We start from the raw sequence: 16,437 nt of genomic DNA on the forward strand, positions 1-16,437 counted from the left end.
CCCGGCCCCGGTCTTTCTGCATGGAGTTTGCATGTTCTCCCTGTGCATGCGTGGGTTTTCTCCGGGTACTCCGGTTTCCTCCCACAGTCCCAAAAACATGACTGTTAGGTTAATTGGTCTGTCTAAATTGCCCCTAGGTGTGTGTGTGTGCGCATGGTTGTGTCTCTGTGTTGCCCTGCGACAGACTGGCGACCTGTCCAGGATGTACCCCGCCTCTCGCCCGGAACGTTAGCTGGAGATAGGCACCAGCACCCCTCCCGACCCCACTGAGGGACAAGGGTGTTCAGAAAATGGATGGATGGATTTTTCTAAACCCAGCGGTTTACAGGAAACCTCAGCAAGCAAACCCAGATTTCACTTCGCAGTCAGCAGAAAAATAGACTATGTGGTTTAAAAGCTCCAGTGGGTGACAGAAATATCATCTAAATCACTTTAATAAAAACAAATCTGGATTAAATAAACAGAGAGGCAGAGAAAATGGCCGAATCCTCAGAGGAGCTAATGACAGGCGGAAGGATGCAGCTGGGGAAAGAAGCAGGTTGGAGCAAATCAGGGAATGAAAAGAGTAAACAGAGAAAAACATTAAATAAACAAATCCAAAAACACAAACAATAAACTAACTGAACTGACACAAGGGAGAAACTGTAGCAAGAGAAAATATCAGTAAGGAAATAAACAAAACAGAACATAAATCAAATTAAAAATCCAAACATCTACAGATCATAACAAGCAATTTTTAATTATAGTCTTTAAAAACAATTATGTCATTATTTATATCCTAATTTTAACCTCAGTTCAACACCACAGGAACGTTTTACTCAGCATTTGTGATCTAGTTTTCTAACGCAAATATTTTAGTTCACCTGAAATAAAAAAAATAACTTACAAGTAACTTTTAAGCATGATAGAGGAGCTTGTTTTAAGCTAATACATCCTTAATATTGTTAAGAAAAGACAGATTTCACTTATAACAAAACATTTTTACCATATGATGAATGAAATAATCTCACAGTGGAGCTGGTACATTTTTAATCTATTATAAGGAATAATTGACCTAAAACAAACTCCTGTATGTTGCTGAAAAGCTACTTGTAAGTTAGTTTTGTCTTATTTCAAGTGTATTCGGATATTTGCAATAAATTAAACCAAAAACACTCAAAGATTTTATGTTTTTCCTGAGAAATTGATGGACCAAGATTTCAAAATGTTTTGAGGTGTGAAAAGATTAAAATATCAAAGAGCTACAAACTTTTAATTCGATTTTATCTGTGAATATATTAATGACCAGAGCGGTTCTGCTGCTGGATGCAGCTGCCTGAGGAAGCAGAAGCAGCCCTTTTCTCCAGTGCTTTCATAAAACCAAACTGAATCCAGATGAGGGTTTTTGGGGCCTGGTAGGTTTTAGATTGCTAAACAGAATGATTGAATCTAAACAGTGAAGCACCGGAAATGCCTGCCTACGCATTTTGGCTTCGTTTAGACAGAGCTGGACTGACGTTTGGCTGCCAGCCTCCAGCTCAGACCTGAATCTGAAACTTGGTGAACATTCAAAGAGAATTTTCCTCCTCAGGACTCTGACCTTCATATTTAAGACAGCATGCCCAAAACCCGCCAACTAACTGAAAGCTTTTTCACAGCAAACAGAAACTTAACTGTCTGCAGGGGGGTTAGGTTTCGTTTTGAGTTTCAGTTTATCACAAATGAGAGTTAATCTCAACCACTGATGAACGTTAGAAAGCAGCTTGGCAGACAAATTAGAACGTCAAGTCTGAACTTGTGAAGCTGCGACGGCGGGTTCCTGCAGACAGACAAAACGGGACATCCTGCCCACCAAAAGAAAAAACACAGAACATTTGAGATCAAGACGTTGGAAACTTTCAACTTTTTGAAATTTCCTGATTTTGAAAAGATGAAAATTTACAAGAAAAAAATTTTAATTTTAAGATTAATGTCAGAAATTTTCAACTTCTGAAACTCAGAATGAGGTGAAACATTGTAAAAGCAACTGGACAATCTCAGCGCGGGTTGCCAGTGGCGCCATGTGTCTTAACAATCTGGACGTTTTTGAAGCGGCTCGCTTTCCAGAAACCAAAACTGATTCCAAAAGACGTCTGGTGGGAACTTTAAACACTTAGGCAGTTTTTTTTTTAAATAGTAGAAACCCAAGTGGAAGTATAAAAACTTACAAAAAGTAAAACTAGCTGACCAAACGTTCTCTGGCTCGGCTTTGGTTGCTAGGTGACTGGCAGAGTTCCACTGGGGTTGCTAGGTAACGGCCAAGAGCCCGTAGAATGTGACTTAAGTAGGAGGTTTTTGAAACATTAAACAGCTAGACGGTTAATTTTAAGTGCTTGAGGTGTTTTTAGAACCAACAGAAACACAAATAAAAGTATAAAAGTGTCCAAAGAGTAAATTTTGCATGGCAGATCCCCTTTAATTGTAAACAAATTTATGAAACCATCTGTAAAGTTGAGGTTTTAAACACATACGTTGATTCCTGTTTATGTAAAGCAACAGCAGTGAGTAACGACCAAAACCCTTTTCCTTTTGTTGCCAGCAGTTGCTCAACATCTTATAACTTACTGTCATTTAACTTCTACTTTTTATTTTGAAATCTTGTGCAAAATTATTGTAGTGACCATTTGTCCCCAAACTTAAATTCAAAAAATCAAAAAACTCAAAAACTCGAAAGTGATCAAAACAAAAGTAAATCCAACTCAAATAGTCACCTGATGCACCGTGGATTCTGGTTTACGCAGCAAAAAAGGGAATCAAAGTCAAAATATAGTTCTTTGGGTTTATTTGTAGTTCAGGCAAAAGGGTTACAGGCTTCTGCTCCTATTCCTGTACCTGTTCTCTGAATGGGAAAATAGCTCCTACAATTATAACAGGTCAAAGTTTTGCTTGCATGAAGCTGAATCACAAACCATGAATTTCGCAACTGGGAAAAGTCCAGAAATGTGCCGAACAAAGCATGAGGTCAGGAATGAGGATCGTTTTCTCTCTTCTATTTGGAGAAATGTTCCCTTCAATTTCCTCGACTTGCAACATTTTAATCAGTAGTTGTATGGCAATAAATTGTTTTGCAGGTTATAGCTTTTATTTACAACCTGGGGATGTGTGATTCATGGTTGTTTAAATGTTTTTGACTCACGTTAAGGATCAAGGTCAGGTTGATTTTTCAAAATGGGGAGCGGATGGAGCCAGTTTACAGTTTCTCCAAACAAGATGGCTCCCGTTCTTAGAAATGTCTGATAGTCTCTTTTTTTTTCCTTCTTCCTGTTGCAAGTTGTTTCTATTGTTGGCAGATTACTGAGTCATTTAGGACAGCAGACCGTGAGAAGATGAAACCTCTGCATGATTGCAGCTGATTAAAACTGAATCCAGCTGCTGCAAGACATGAAACCAGAAACCGAGTTCTGGCTCCTGGATTCTCTCCAGAAGTGTGTTCATATGCAAAGCACCAACCTTCCAACATCCTCCCCCAAAGCTTCCCAAGAATTGGAAAAACTACACTGTCTAAAAGTGTTTTCTCTTTGGCTCCCCCTACAATTATGAAATACGTCTCTGTTACACAATAAAACCGTCATAGTATTAAAAAAATACAAGACGAGGATATGTTACAGGAACTAACAAGGGTAGCAAAAGAAGTTCAGAGCTTTGATGTAAAACCATCATAACACAGAAAACAAAACAGCACAGCGATCTGGAAGAGAGCGTTCAGGGAGAGAACGTGAAAGGCTCCAGTTTGCACAAAATCCTCACACATGCCTCAGACAATCTAATGAAGCAAACAAAAACCCACTGGAAATGTTGCCTCCATTTTTACAGTGCTGGATACATTGGCGACACCTACAGGGCATTCTGGGAAACCGTTACTGTCGCAAAAAAAAACAAAAAAACAAAACGCAACAGTGAAGGATAATGAGCAACAACACATTGCAACCAGGTAAACGGCCAACAGTAAAACCCAGTTTCAGGGTTTTTAAAGCTGCTTAAAGGAAATCTAGAATTCAAAATTCATCTTTTGCACGTTTTTCTATTTGGGTTTCTGCTGCTTCTAAAAACAACAAAAGATGTTTATTGCCATTAAGTTAATGTTTTTGGTGTCTGGAAAATGAGCAGTTTCAAAAACTTCCTGATTGTTGAGTCACACTGATCCGTTACCTAGCAACCTCAGCAGAGTTCTGCCTAGTACCTAGCAACCCAAGCTGAGCTCCAGCACATTTGGTCGGCTGGTTTTACTGCTGTATGCACTGCACAATGGCTGCTGGAAAAGACAAGTGTTGTTTTTGTTGATTTACCATCCAGAAACCACTTGCTGCATTGTTGTTGATTGTACAGGAGGCTCCACTAATGCTTTTCAAAGATGTACAGTTGTATAATAGGCTAGTGCATTTCACATTTAATAATAGTCAGTAATTTAAAATCAGATCAGGTAGATCTTTGTTTTTACTTATGGAAATGGCACAATTTGAAATACCTTCCTGAACTTTAACTTCCAGAAACGTTTTTCAGTTTACTTGAGGTGATTTTTGGCTTTTCTTAAAAACAAATAATGCACTAAAGGGGAGATGGAAACACATTTCCTGAATAAGTTCTGAGGTAGTAAATTCTCCCATCCACTGGAGCTCTGAAGTCTAAACCTGAAGCTCGGAGGGGAGGCCCAATGTGTGGTTCATGCCAGCTTGCAGATGCTACTTCCTGTTTATTGCAGCCATGTGTAGCGTCAACATCCAATATAACTAAGCTTTTAATAGCCTGGCTGAGTCACTAAAAACCTCTTTTTTTTGTGGCGTTTCAAAATTTACGTCCTCGTTACTTTAGAAGCCATTTTACGAAATACTTTTTCATTCTTATTTGAGTTTTTTCTTGAATGGATACTTCATAAGTACATTTTTTGTTTAATCTTCCTTCCTCTGTTTGTGGGTCATTCAAAGCTTCTGACGTCTTACTTCTTTACAGTTTGTTCTGCTTTGACAACCACACCCTAAAATCTGTGAGAAGATCAAATCAACCAGTGGAGAGTTAAAGCATTGACAAAAGCTGCTTTAATGACTGTTGTTCTTACTGATCACAGATTTGCTGCATTTGGAGAGTTTTTATGTGCGACAGGCAGAAACAGGGGCTGGAATGTTGTGATTTTATGGGATTAAACAGGACAGTGTAAACATTCATGCATGTCTGGAAATGTTCTCATGTGCAAAGACGTTTTCTTTTTGTTCAGGAAAAAAAGCCAAAGTTAACCTCTGGTTTGACTCATTCAGTGTGAAAAGTAAATATAGTGAACTGGAAAGTAGCCGCAGAAAAAAATATATATTTCAATATAAAGCATTCCTCAAATGTTTAGAAACTGTAGGTGTAAAAATCAAGAAAGCATATGTCTCCAATTACCTTACAACAGGTTTTCCCAGAATGCCCTGCAGGTGTTGCCAATATCAGCAAAAAGGCGTAAAATAAATACAGAATCTCATTACAGCCATGAATTGTCTTTTTCCATCAAACCTTAACTTTAAATTGAAACAAAACTTTAACTAATAGGTTAATAAAGTATGAATTATTTAATATCCTACATGCAACATGACTCTGACATTTTCCTTTGCACCAAAGCAGAAGGATTAACATGAATGGGTTTTTATAGTGGAGATTTTTCATAACTGCATTTCCATGATAAGGATGGCAGATTCACTCTCAACTGTATTTATTTTCTACATCAATGTGGTTTCAAATGGATAAAATATTTAAGATTTAAGTGTTTAACTGTAGCACTCTATAGTTACTGCTGCATTGATGTTTAGTGTTAATAAAATCTGTTTTGTTCCTGATCAGACTGGAGTCCGGACAGGTTCAGCCAAAAGTCAAAGACTCAGAGAAACAACCGACGGTTCCTTCTCAGACTCCAACCTTAAAGGTTAAAGTTCAAATCAAAAAACACTGAACAAGGCTGGCTTGTTTGGAAGATCTGAAGAAAGATCTAGACCAGTGGTGGGCGTACTTCTGCTTACGTGCTAAAGCGCTAATAACGGAGCTAATTTTTTATTTAGCACTTTAACATTTTAGCTAACTCTGAAAATATTTAGCATACTTAGCTTCCCAAATATTTGGTGAACTACTCGTGTGTTGAAGTTTTTGGTTACCACCTGTTAATTCTTGAAGTAGTTAGATGTTTATATTCACGCTCTTATTTTGAAGTGAGTGAAGATTGTCTTCGCAGCACTTCCATTTCCTGTAATCCCATCTCCACCATTATTGCAATGCACCAAATGACAAACCTTTGTCTCGGTTTTGTGAAGTGAACTCTGGTGTGCTGTGAATTCATATGTGAACGCCAAGAGGACCGGAGACCGCGCCAAGAGCAGGAAGTGGACTTCAGTGTAAGGCACTCTGGATAAATGCAACCAGAGCAAATGTGCTAGCCTAGCGTTAGCAGGAGAAATCTGCCAACTCTCCATTTTTGTTTACCTTTTGTGAAGAAAGGAAGTTGCGCTTTGTGTCGATTCATGTCTTTTCCTTCAGTGGTTCTTGGTGCAGCGCCCCCACAGGCGAGGAGGGGAACTGGTTTTTCAAAGGGTTTAGTTGGTTTGCCTGCAGTGAGAAAGAACCACAGCAGCTGGAGATGGAACAGATGTTGCAGTTTTGGTCCCAATGGAACCAAATCTACTGGACTATCAGGAGGAAACACACTCTGAGGTTATCACAGCTAACTTTTTAGGCAGCACTGCCCACTACTGACCTGGTCAATCATCCCAGCCAATCCACAACAGAATGGCTGATAAAGTAAAAGTCCAGACCTTAAATGTTTGTGGTATTTTACAGTAAGTTTGAACAGAATTGGGCATCATAAACTGAGAACTTCTCCTTGGTTTGGACTGCTGGCAGCACAGCAGGTTTCACCTTAAAGCTGAAACAGTTTGAACTCAAACTGTCTTTCAGATGAGGGGAAACATTTATGCTCCAAAACACGAAACATGGTCGGACTTCTCATGGGTTACTGTGGACTGAGATGGTAATGATCTTTTTCCTGGGTTACAGCTGGCCTGTCTGAAATCAAAACAAACTTCTAGATCTGCAGCGTCCAACCTAGATTAGCACTTCGTGAACTGTGAACTGCTTCAGGAAGTCTGTCTGAAGTTCATACAAAGAAAACAAAGTGCATTTGTTCAGGAAATATTTGAACACATTTAGATATGATCTGTTATTCAAAGGCAGACATGAAGAAAAGTCTCCAAACACCAACCTCACTGTGTTTTCCTGCTTCAAGTGAACATAAGTTCAAGGGGAAATGTCATAATTACTTTATCATTCAGAGACCAGATTGACAGGAAATCCTGTCATTCTTTATCTGATAGTTGCAGAATATCAGATAAATGAAACTTGGACTCTTTGGTGTTTTGAAAAAATCCTCAGTAATGAACTGAAGCATAACTTTTGACGGTTTTTACTTTGGATACACATAAAATATGAAGCCTAGGTGTAAATTCGACCCACCTCCTCCCCGTCTCCACCCTCATCCTGCCAGACATTTTCCAGGCTCCCTGCAGGCTCCTTCCTCTCCAGGTGGTGCTCCACCACCAGTGTCCGGGGCCGGGGGAAGACTACACGTCTTCTGCCGGTGTCCAAGCGCCAAATTCTCGGTCCAATAAAGCGTCTAACTGCTGTTTTCTCTCTCCGTGTGAGTCTCTACAGATTGAAAGGCGGTTTGCCTCAGTTTTTATCATTTAAAATGTGTTTTTGAGCTACTATGGAATATTACTAAAAAATTAAACACTAAAAAAAATGATAATAAAATCATGACATTACAAGAGTAGTCCTAATATTACAAAAATAAAGTCATAATATTTTGAGAACAAAGTTGGCATATTATGAGAATAAAATCATAAGAATGAAACTGAAATAATACGAGAATAAAGTGAATAAAATATGACAAAAATCGTAGCATTATGAGAATAAAGTCGGAATGTTACTTTAGGTCTCAAAGAGAATGAAAAACCGGAACTCGGTCTCTTTTAGACTCCAAATGAAACTTTGATTTCATAACTTTCCCAAATTAAAGGTCATATTTTGCCAAAGAAAAATCACTTTTAGCAAAAAATAAATGAACAGAGTCACTTATGTTTCATTTCATTTGAATTTTGTGATTAAAATGAGAAAAGTTTAAGTTTGAAAAGTACCAATTATCCGCCAATGCTGCCATCTGGTGGCAATTCGATGTTACTACAGAAAAAATCGCCAGATTTATTAAAGTAAATATTTATTTAAATATGCAAAGCAAGGACACTTCTTGTAAGGAAGTATTAAAATGTCAAAGTTTTAAACTTTTAAAAAGTATTTTTTAAAAGTTAGTTTCTGACATTTATCCTGAAAATATTTTAAAATATATGTTTTACACGGCCTCCCATTTAAAAATGTCAATAAACCATCAATGGGATGCTCTGAAGTAAAAGAAAGCAAGAATCTGTGACTGTATAAAGTCAGATTTCCCGAGAAAACAACTAAAAAAACCACAAAAGTTTTGGATCATTTAAAAAAGAACCAAAATTGAATTAAAAAGATTATTTTAAACCATAATTAAAGTTAGCTTACTCAGAAATGAATGAATTAATGCTGATATGTTTAAGAACTGAGAAAGAGATTACATACTAAAAAGGAGTTATCACTGCAACGACATTTCTTTAAAATAACTTAATTATTGATCATTTAGTTTTAATGGTTTACAAAAATATGCAGAACAGCAATTTTTAAATTCAACATTTGATTCTGCAGCATTAAAGTAATAAAATACATCAACATCGATGATTGCAACAAGTTTAATGGGTTCTGTTTTAAAAGCAAAACATTTTATGGCAAATAATCTGAGGAAATAACGTTTTGCATGGAGTCACAGACGTCCAGAACACGGAGCTTCATTTCAGTCAGTGGTCATTTCTACAGCTGCTCCGACGGTGTGACGGCGTTGACGGATCCGATCTGATCCGGTGGGACGGATCTGCTTCACCATGATGACTGAGAAGATCAAGCCCATCATCTGGAAGAACAAGCAGATAAATGTGGTGAAAAGAGAGACGAGGCCAGAACAACAGGAAGGTTTCTGTTCTTAGAACGAGTGTGATGCAATTTTCACTTGATAAATGTAAAGAAAAAAGTATTTTTCTCCTTAAGTTTTTCTGTCTTTACAATAAAACAGAAAACATGAGCAAAACTGACAGCAATGAAATACAATCCAGACGTGATCCACAAGTAAAAGTGGAGCGTTTGAGAACATGTCCAAGAGGTTTTCTCACAACACCGCAGGAGAGTGCAGTGCTGGAAATGTGATTGAATGGTGAAGTTAAAGGTGCACAAGGTCAAAACAAAAAGATCATTCAAAGTTCACTTTTATTTGCAGAAGCTGAAATCAGTGACTGCTTATCCGTTTCAGGTCTCATTTTTTAAGATTTTCGTCATTATGATGGCAGTTTATAGAGATAAAGGTTAGTTGTTCTCTTAGCTTCAAAATAATAATTAAAAACAATCAATTGAGCGTGACACTGTTACTGAAAGTGGTTGTATGTGTATAAACTTCCCCCTGGTTTTCTCAAAATTAACCTGCCATCTCTAGAAAACTGTCGGGAAATTATTTCCAAATGCTTTTTGTTTTCTCTAGATTAACTCCTTATTTTGAGAAAATCATCGGGAGAAAGTACGTGCAGAAAATGTCCACTCTCAGCTTCCATAGTTGCTTAACCTGAAAAGCCTCCTACCCGAGTGATGATGAAAAATATATGAGGATTGCTGAACTGAGTTCATCCACCATTTTTGTTTAGTAAAGAGGTTTAAACACAAACTCTATGCATAGTGATGCTGATTTTTATGTGTGAAGGATATTTGCTTCTCCACTTGCAACCCTTCATATCTTGTGGCCATCAGAGACTCTGTATGCAGAGCAGAAACTCATTACAAAAGATGCTTACATTACTTTGGTGTGGAGTTCTGCCACTTGACAGAAATAAATAAAAACAGTGACTTCATTGTGTCTGTGTGTCTGATTACGTTCACACTGCAGCCTGAAATGACCCGATTCTTATTGTTTTGCCATAATGCAAACAACAGAGATCTGATTTTTAACTAATGCGACGCAGGCCTCTGAGATGTGGTTCTAAATCCGATCTTTCCAAATTAGTCAAAGTTCAGGTCGCATTCATGCAACCTGAACGTCACTGATATTTGACAAACGTCCCTATTCCGTGTCCTGATACAAGAAAAACAGCAACGAGGCAGATTATGATGAGGATTAAGTCGTTACTGTGTTGGTTTCATAAAGTTATCTTACGATTGAACTTTAAAATCGTAAGATAAGCTCCACCATTAGCAGCCATGTTTACTTCCGCAAACATAGAGTTCTTCTTCTTCTTCTTCTTCTTCTAAGCGCTCTCTACTTGTGACGTTACTGCGTCCTCTACTGTTCATGCGGGACATTTTCGGGTCGCTTGCAGTTCACATACAAGTCGCTTACATTTGGAAACATGAACGACCACGCGAAAAAAAGAATCTGATTTCATAAAAAAACATTTCTTCAGCCTGAGTCGTAAATGTAGCCTCAGTTAACGTTAAAGATAAAGTTGCCATCGGCAACAGAAATGTTGTATCTTTTGTTATGAAAAAGTAAAAACGAACTAAATATACAATATTTTGATGAAATGCACCAGCAGAAATAATTTGTAAATTATTGTAGATGTATTCTAGGATAAAAGAACATGATACGAGTCCCTGTTTTCCTTTTCTTTTCCTCTCATTTAGCCCAGTTTAATAAATGGGTGCCGCCACCTCCCTTTCTATTTTGTAGTAAAAGTGAATTATTTATAATTGACAACTGACAGAGATTACATATTTTATACATATTTATAGAATATGTATAAAAGATGATATGTATGAAAGGTCCACACAGAATCTTTCCAAAGGCCGTAAATGGCCCCAGAGCCACACTTTGGACATCCCTGGTCTTTAACCGCTCTGATGCGCCACCCTGATTACAGACAGTCATCACGATGCCTGTCTTACCAGCTGAACCTCACAGACTGATCTGTCTTCACAGCTTTTAGTAATTACCTGGATTATCCAACCAATGACAACAACTCCACAGATTAGCATGACTTCCATTCCAATCCCCATCAAAACTGCGAACTGAACAGAAAACAATATAAAATCGACTTAATTTTCAATCCATTATTAACTTTTTGTTTGCATAAATTACATGAATTTCATACAACTTTGAGGAGGAATTTGCTCTCGATGCGAGCAGCCAGGTTCCCCAGCAGGGAGATCAGGAAAGCGGCCAAGGCAGCCAGCCAGGCTTCAACCTGACCGCAGAGCAAACAGACGAGTCTCAGCAAATCTTACAAAACAAAGAACCGAGAACGTTGCCTACAGCAGGTTACACTTTATATTTAACACACAAACTCTCCACAGGTTCCCACTTTAAAATATCTGAATTCATCTCTTGTGAGTTTTACCTGTTGCTGAATCCCAGCTAATATTAAATGCCAGATTAAAGCGACTCCCAAAACCTAAAGGAAGAGGAATGCACAAATTTATTCAACCAAAGATTCAGATTCACAAAGCAAAAGTTTTATGACTGAAGGAAACACAATATAATGAAAAGTTTGATAGAAGAGCATTTAATCCAGCAATCTGTTCTTAGATTAAATAAATCAACTGAAAAATTATTTTCTGCTTCTGATGTCACATTTTTGTAATTTCTGTAGTAAACCACAAGAGACCGACGGAGTTAGAAACTCATAAAATGCTCCATAAGTATGAAATAGAGTCCAGATTAAAGTGAGGAAAGTCTGGAGAAAATAAGTTTCATCAAAAATATACAGTGACTCCTACATGTACTGACATGAAAAACTAATTTCTTATAACTAAATAAATAGATAAAGCCTGGATTACCACTCTTACACAAAGAAAAATAATTTAATAATTCAATAAATAAAATATAAGAAACACAAATATTAGTGTTTGAATATTAAAACAAAATTTTTTTTCATTTCTTCATAACTCTCCTTTTTAGCATTTTTTTGTTGCAAATTTTATGAAAAACAAAAACTCAAAGTATAATTATATTTACCTGCTGGACTTAAGTTTCTCTCATTAATGACTATTTATTCCATGTGCTTTGAAAAGAACATTAGTTCAAAACTTTCTGCGTAAATAATAAGTAATTTAAAGTGATTTTACTTACGGCAAACAATCCATTGAAGACGATAAAAACAGCCTTCATGCATCCGTTAATTTTCCCCATTTTTCTGTTTTACTTTGACTAGACAGTTGAGAGACAGAGAACTGAGCCGTCCCGTTACAATGAGCTCTTATGCCACAAACAATGAGGGGAACCTTTCAACACGGAGCCAATGATCAAAGATCAGCACAAGGAAGTGTCACAATGAAACGCAGCGACATAGTAAATAAATTCAACAAGACGGGTTTTAAAAATGTCTCATTTCCACTCAAGATGTTTTTCAAGCAAAATTTAAGAAAAAAAAATCTACAGTATTAAACACATTAAGGCATAAAATACCTTTAATTTACACATAAACAAAATGGAGATGCAAATCAGGGGAAAAGGAAACTGGAGCTCCACAATGAAGAGCAGGAAACCATTTGGGTTCAGTTGTTTTTCCTATTTTAATCTCCAGTTTTACCAGAAATCAATAAACCATCAAAACCAGTTTAAGTCCATATGAACTGAAGAAAAATGAATCATTTTAAGGCTTTTCCTTCTGCTTAACCATTTGTTGTTTTTAGTTTAATTTGTTGGCCAGAACTTTATGAAACAGGTTTTAATTTCAATTAGTAAAACAAAAGGTTAGATAAAAAATATATGTATAAATACATGTTTTTATTTATACTTAACATAAAATTTAAAAAGCTTTTTAAGTTCCTGATAATCAAAAATATTAACATTTTTCAGAATTTAAGCTGAGCATATTTTTTCATGTTTTCTGCTTTTTAAGAAGAAAAAAATCCAAACAGATTTTACTGCTGCCACCTTGTGGTAACCAGATGTTACTACAGAAAAACAGATTTCAGGTTTAAAATAAACTCGTTTTATTAATAAATCGTTCAGAAAACTGTTTTTTTTTCTTTATATTGAATTTGAAAACATTTTAAAGATTCTGCAAACAGAACAGGAACATTTTAAGGCTAAGCATTTTTTCCAACACTGGCAAACATTTAGAAATGAAATTAAATCAGAATAAAATACATTGTGGGCTCTGCAAAGCATTTTCATGTCAAAGTTTTTACTAAAACAAAGGAAAAGTGAGAATAATATTCTTGCATTCTGGCTCAAAACCCTCCAAAATATTAACTTTAATAAACCCTCATTTCAATATCTGTTTCTCCGACGTTGTCATGACGACTGATCTGCATAATCATTTTGATGGTGATGATCAAACACATCATCTGAAAGAGCAAGTAGACAAACAAGTGATCAGAATAAAGGAGGTTTCTATTCTCACAATATGATGAGCTAAACAAAGATGTTCTGCTGTTGATTTGACCCTGAACATCCTCCTTATGGGACAACAGGGTGTCTGTAATACAAACTGTTTCAGGAAATCTGTATGTGTACTTGGGTATTTTCATACAATATGGAGGCATAAAGTTTGTTCTGAAAGTCTTTTGTTCTTTAATCCAGGAGAATCAAACGGATGAAGACGTTGATGTTCTCAGATCCTGATGTCTGAGTTTATTCTGTCAGATGAACTCCTGCTCTGCCTCCATTTTATGTACGTTCTTTATTTTTTATCTGGTCATATTCTACTTTTGACTTGTTCTCCCTCCACATCATTTATACATGATAACAATTTTAAGAAAGAGAGAATTTAAAAAACTTACAGCAGCTATAGCAAATCCAAAAAGGATGCCGAGGACGATATTTGCCACATGTTCGACATCAGCTCCAAAGATTTTCTTGCAAGACTGCAGAAGAGAAAGTGGGAAGAAAGTTACGGATTGCAGGCTGGAGGTGTGGCAGAAAGGTGAAGCTAAAAGGGTTTAATTAGTCGGTGTTTGACTCAAAACCTCAGAGTAGATGTACGGTGGCCCGGTGGATCCCCGTTAGGAAAAAACATTTTCAAAGATTTGCAGATAAGATTTTTTTACATGATATAATTGTGAAACCTTTTTAAGCTCACCTGTGGGCTGGGTTTACATTGTTCATATGAAGATGTGCAGTTACAAGACTGAGGGATGTCTGAGCCCCAGTCCTCGACTCCAGTCCATCCACAACACTGAAGCTGAAACACGAGACTTTAAAATCAGGATTTTATAGATTCCAATAATACAGAATACATTCTGAAACAAAACAGCAACAGATGGTTTCATTTTTATATAACTATTTGGCCAGAAAAGCTAGTATCCATGGCGTCTTCTGTTGAAAATGTGTGTCTGTGCCTCCTGTAACACACCACCAGGGGGAGCCCTTTGGTCTTACACTTTCTTGCCGGGTTTTCAGCAACTCTTTTCTTGCGTCATTTTTCAGGATCTCATTGGCAAATTCAGAACTTTGACCTCTTTCCATGACCTAAAAGGATCAAATTATTTTGGACAATTTTCTCTGTGTGAAAAGAAAATTCATACAAACATAAATCAGGAAAAGCAGAAAAGAAAAATAAATTTTATGTTTAGTCACTGCAGATTCCTTAGCTGGAATCGTGGGAGACTGCTTATTGGTTTCATATCTTGTTTAGATTTTTAAATTCAAACTCTTTTTTATGTAATATTTTAATGTGTTTTATTGTCTTTTTATTAAACTTCTTGTTTCCGCTCAGTGCCTGCTCCCCTCACTCATCCGCCATAATAACTTTAAATTTTCTGCACCAAACAAAGCTTACAGTAAATTACCTGGCTTTTAAAAACAGCAACATGAATCCCAAAGATGATCATGACGACCATTCCGATCCCATTGATCACTGCAAACTGCACAGAAAACAGTGTAAATAATTGATAATCAACTTAATTTTTAATTTATTATTGATTTGAATGAAATACTTGAACTGTGGTACATACAGCTTTGAGGCAGCATTTACTCTCGGTGCATGTTGCCCATCTGCCAGAAATGGAGATAACAAGAAGCATGATGGCAAACACCCAGAGCCTCAGCCTCCTTGGGGCGTCCAGTTCTTGTATCTGATTAATGAGAGCAGAAACACAAAACTTACAGCTGAAACTGATTGTTACATGATTGATCGACATCCATCCATCTAATTCTGAAGCCAGGTTATGTGGTGCCAGATTAGAAGTCAGCGTCTTACCATCAGTTGTTCTTGGCATTATTGACCTCCATTCAAAGTAAAAGTTTAACTGGACCAAAAACTATTGGATTTTAGTTCATCAGAGAAACTTTAAATCACTGGACTAAAGCTGAGTTTCTCCAACGACCACTTAACCCATTTCACAAACACTAATTTAAATTTAAATTGCCCCAAAATAACACAAGCTCTCAATATACACAACCTGAAATAAAACTATTAGTCTCTTAACTCACTTATTGTCATGAACAATTCCACTTGGGGCATTCTGACTTATTTGACGTCAAACACATGGAGTACAAAAGAATTTGCTACAAGTGTTTGCATTAATAACATTTTAGGGTTATTGATAATTTAGAAGCACAATTAAAGTAAAAAATAGACTCGAGTTGCTTTGACAGAAACAAAATATCCTCTTCTGCAATATTAAAGTCTGCAGACCACAGTTTGAGAAAGACTGGACTAACGTGAGTCTGAAGAGACACAATTTAAATTAATTTTTCTGAAGGCTTTGTCACAAACAAATGTATAAAAATATGATACAAAGATTTACAGACAGCAGGTTATATATTAAACACAAATACTCACAGGATCCCATCTGAAAATATTAATTATCTCCCCAGATAATAAATATTCTTCTGAAACAGAAACTGATAGAACTTTAAATATGAAGATTTAACAGTAAAGCTTGTCGTGTTTTACCACTTTCTCAGTTCCAGTGTTGCATAACAGGCAGATAAACAGAATCCCAGAAACCTAAAGAAGTTATACATAGATTTAGTCAACAAAAACAAGGGGGAAAAAAGTATATGTATATATAAAAAAAAAAAATAAATAAAAATTTTATATATATATATATATATATATATATATATATATATATATATATATATATATATATATATATATCACATTTCCAAAATTATAATTGTGAAAATAAAAAAAAAATCATGTGTTACATGTAATTAAATATTTCATAATGTAATATTTTAACTTGGTGAGTCACATTTGATCCACATAAATCACATTTTTAAATACGCTAATTTAAAAATGGTAATTTTTTCTGCTTGTTGTCACATTTGTAATTTCTGCATTAAACACTAGAGGGCGACACAGACTGAACGATGCTGGACACAAAAACATT

General features: G+C 36.3%; 1 long non-coding RNA gene across 1 annotated transcript; it reads right to left on the bottom strand.

Moving 5' to 3' along the window:
• Window positions 1-8,789: 8,789 nt before the first annotated feature.
• On the bottom strand, window positions 8,790-9,295 carry LOC106958796 (uncharacterized). The gene is made up of 2 exons (XR_001427225.1): window positions 9,205-9,295; window positions 8,790-9,025 (listed from the first exon to the last, which is right to left on the bottom strand). It is a non-coding gene; the product is annotated as an uncharacterized LOC106958796 (long non-coding RNA).
• Between the last annotated feature and the right edge of the window lie 7,142 nt (window positions 9,296-16,437).

Source organism: Poecilia latipinna, unplaced genomic scaffold (genome assembly GCF_001443285.1).
Source record: "Poecilia latipinna isolate Pla-1442-1.1 unplaced genomic scaffold, P_latipinna-1.0 Scaffold1016, whole genome shotgun sequence".
NCBI lineage: Eukaryota > Metazoa > Chordata > Actinopteri > Cyprinodontiformes > Poeciliidae > Poecilia > Poecilia latipinna.